Raw genomic sequence first — 4,564 nt, forward strand, 5'->3', positions numbered from 1 at the left:
TGTCGGAATCGATCAAGGTGTGATATATTGTTCAAAGTCTCATGACAACTATGTTATAATATGATTAGATTCAATTAAGTACTAAGTATGCAAACAAGAATCACAACATACAAATACATATCCAAATACGAACAACATTTATTACATCAAATTTAAATTGTCTTGTGGATTTCTAAGGCGCAACCTATTTTTCATCATTCTTCATTCTTCAAATCTGCACCATGGGTAAAAACAGGTCAACTACGAGAGTTGGTGAGTAATCAAATTTTAGTAGAGAAAATTGTGAAGTTGAAACATTTATAATTTGAAATTTGTTTTCTTTTGAAGTCGCCAAACAATTGTATTTGAGATAAATGTTTATAAATCAAAAATTGATTAACAATTGATAACAACAACAATAAGTCCTCACCCTATATATATATATATATATATATATATATATATATATATATATATATATATATATATATATATATATATATAGGATGGAGCGTCTAATCATCATACACACTCAACCACGTGTGATCAATCACCTTAGCGTCCCAAGGCGGGGTGGTCAACCCAATAGCGCTATTATTGTCCATAACGTACCTCAAGAATACGGGCATAGTCATGGAGATTAGACTAAAAATGATAATGCACTACAAGTACATGTAGCGTAAACAAACAATAGTTATACAATTAATGATTCACGTATAAATGTCCCAACAATGTCTCAATTGTGATAAAACAATAAAATGAAGTTGAAATATATTAGAACCACATGATACACCCCAAAAGTATTGAAAATTATAAAGTATGGGGTAGATTACTCACTTTAGTCCAAAAACGAAATGCGTGTGTCGTACGATAGACGATTCGGGTCAAAATGGCGTAGAACCTAATATAATTAATAGTTTTTGGTTTAGGAACTGCTAAACAAGAATGAAGTATTAATACAAATAATTAGACACGTATTCTTATATTAGATGAATTAACAATAATTCATTTGATTATAATATTAAGGTATTTATTTGTTAAATGAATTTTAAATTGAATTACTTACTTTGCATAATTAATTTATATTTTCAATTTAGGCTAGATTTTAATAATTTCTTATTAAAATAATAACTTGCCTAATTATAATTATTTATAGATTTTAACAATTATTTATATGAAATAATCATTAAAATGCATTTTTACATGCTTAAATACTTAGGAAAATAGTTTTAAATAGTAAACAGTATTGAAAAATTATGAAATTATTAGGAAATCATTATTTCATACAATATGAATTACTGTAAAATTTGTATATTTTTTCTGAACTGTTTTAGTATTTATTTAATATTTTAATGATTAAACAACACAAAATTCGGGAAAAATAGTAAATGATTCTCAAAAAATCTGTAAAATTAACCATAGTTTTATAACATGATGTAGAGCCCAGTGTATAAGTTTCAGATATTTGTTACTATGGGAAGTATTTTTTATATATTTCATTATTAATTAATCAATAAAATCATAAATAATAGTAAACAGTAATATAAATGCATGAAACTTCATATATCATGTTTAATCAGTATACAAGTCATCCCAGAATTTTCTCAGAATTTATTGAATGCAACAAGTATTTTATGTGAATTATTGCCCTACTTTATTGAAAAAATTATGATAATTCAATAAAAATAAGTTATTTTTTGAAAATTTCCAGAACTTCTTATTTTATTGATGGTATTCTGAGAAAAATCAGGTTTATGAAAAAAAATGAGTTTTAGATATTTTGGTGGATTTAATTTGTTTCTTGTATGAATTTGAAACTTTTAACAACATACCTTGATGAATGCTTCAAGAGGGATGAAGATTTGAGTATAATAGATTGTTCTTGGATGGAATATGAGTATTCTTGGAGGAAATTTCGAGATTGAGAGTGAGAGAAAGAATAGAGAAGATTTAAGTGGTGAAGAGAATAATGTGTTGGGAGAAAAAGGAAAGGAAAGTGGATGGGAGGTGTGAGTGGGAGACCATGGGAATAATCTTTTTGCTTTTGGTGGTCTTCATAATTTCCCACTAACACAAGCATCTTTTACATAATTAATATATGAGTTTTATAAAATTTAAAGTAAAGTTTATAAAAAATAGAGTTTTATAAAATTTAATGTAAAGTTTATAAAAATGGAGTTTTATAAAAGATAGGTTATTATTTGATTATAACAATCTACTTTGATTTGAAGTTTAATTAGAGAATTCAAGTTTGATTCTTTTAATTTAATTAGAGCATTATACTTTGATTTTATTTTAATATGGTATCATAATTTACTTTGATTATAGTTATAACGTTGTACAATACTATGTTGCTATTAACGTCAAGTTATATCGTATTGCATGGGTTTTGATCCTATTAGCGTCAAGTAATCTTGAGTAGGGTTTATTAAATTTCCAATTGGGTTGGGTTGACCCGAATCCATTTTAGGCGGATATCACAGTCTCCCCTACTTTAGGAAATTTCGTCCCGAAATTTAAGAAGAGAGTACCTTAAGAGAAAAGTTGTGGGTATTTGGTACGCATATGATCCTCACGCTCCCATGTATACTCAGGTCCACGTGCCGACTGCCACCTGACCTTAACCAGGGGAATGCGACTTCTTTTGAGTTGCTTTTCCTTTCGGTCGGCAATTTCCAAGGGTTTCTCGGTAAATTGCATTGTCTCGTCGATTTGGATATCCTCGAGAGGAACATGAAGATTCTCGTCTGCTAAACACTTCTTGAGGTTGGCTATATGAAATACTGGGTGAACTTTCTTAAGCTCTGTTGGTAGATCCAACTCGTAGGCTACTGGTCCGATCCTTTTTATGATCTTAAACGGGCCTACGTAGCGTGGTGCCAATTTACCCTTGCGTCCAAATCGAACCACACCTTTCCATGGGGACACTTTTAACATGACCATGTCACCTACGGTAAATTCAAGCGGTTTGCGTCGCTTATCGGCATAACTCTTTTTTCGGCTACGAGATGTGAGAAGGTTATCGCAAATCTGAGTGATTTTGTCGGTTGTTTCCTGGATAAGCTCAGGACCAACGATTGGAGAATCCACTGTTGCGCGAATCACGTGGGACTCACCGATTTCATGCCAGCAAATAGGAGATCGGCATTTACGGCCATACAATGCCTCAAATGGTGGCATCTTGATGCTAGAATGATAACTGTTATTATAGGAGAATTCCACCAACGGTAAATGAGAGTCCCAGTTTCCTCCGAAATCCAAGACACACGCCCTCAACATATCTTCGAGTGTTTGAATTGTCCTCTCAGATTGACCATCGGTCTGAGGATGATAGGCGGTACTGAGATCGAGGCGGCTTCCCATGGCTGTTTGAAGTGATTGCCAAAACCGTGAGAGAAATCTCCCATCACGATCTGAAATGATGCTGAGAGGAATGCCATGCCGACTAACTATCTCGTTGATGTAAATCCGAGCAAGTTTTTCGACTTTGAAATTTTCCCGGATGGGAAGGAAATGAGCGGATTTGGTCAAACGGTCAATGATTATCCAAATGCTGTCGTGTCCTTTTGTGGTATGGGGAAGTTTGGTTACGAAATCCATGGCGATCGCTTCCCATTTCCACCTGGGGATTTCTGGTTGGACCAATAGTCCGGAGGGTCGTTGATGTTCTACTTTGACCCTGGAACATGTAAGACATTTGGCCACGAATAAAGCAATATCCTTTTTCATTCCCGACCACCAATAATTAGTTCTCAGACCATGATACATCTTGTCAGTGCCCGGATGAATGGAATATCGGGTTTTATGGATTTCTTCCATCAGGAATATGCGAAGATTGTCACGATCTGGGATCCAGATGCGATCTTGATAATAGAAAATACCATCAGATTTGGTTTCCAACTCCCCATCAATTCCCGTGGGCATGTCATTTTCGGTAATTGCCGAGTGTTGGGCTCCTCGAATTCGGTCGCTGAGATTGGACAAGATAGGAGAACATATTAGATGAAATGCATGGGCATGTTCTTTTCGGCTTAACGCGTCGGCTACGACGTTTGCCTTGCCCGGATGATAGCGTATTTCACACTCGTAATCATTTAGGAGTTCGACCCATCGTCTTTGCCTCATATTGAGTTCCTTTTGATTAAGAATATGTTGCAAGCTCTTGTGGTCGGTGAAAATTACGCATTTAGTGCCGTAAAGGTAATGCCTCCAAATTTTAAGAGCGAAAATCACGGCACCGAGCTCCAAATCATGAGTCGTATAATTCCTTTCGTGGATTTTGAGTTGTCGTGATGCGTAAGCTATAACCTTTCCCCTTTGCATCAAAACACAACCTAGACCGAGATTGGAGGCATCGCAGAATACCATGAAATCTTCGGATCCTTCAGGGAGTGTAAGAATCGGAGCGTCACACAAACTTTGTTTAAGGGTTTGGAAAGCGTATTCCTGCTTGGGTCCCCAATCAAATGGTGTACCCTTGCAAGTGAGAGAAGTAAGCGGTAAAGCAATCTTTGAGAAATTTGAAATGAAACGCCGGTAATAGCCGGCTAAACCAAGGAAGGACCGAATTTCCTTGGGGGTACGG

The sequence above is a fragment of the Lactuca virosa genome, chromosome 1, assembly GCF_052849685.1.
Source record: "Lactuca virosa cultivar CGN04683 chromosome 1, Lactuca_virosa_CGN04683_v6, whole genome shotgun sequence".
NCBI classification, from domain to species: Eukaryota; Viridiplantae; Streptophyta; class Magnoliopsida; order Asterales; family Asteraceae; genus Lactuca; species Lactuca virosa.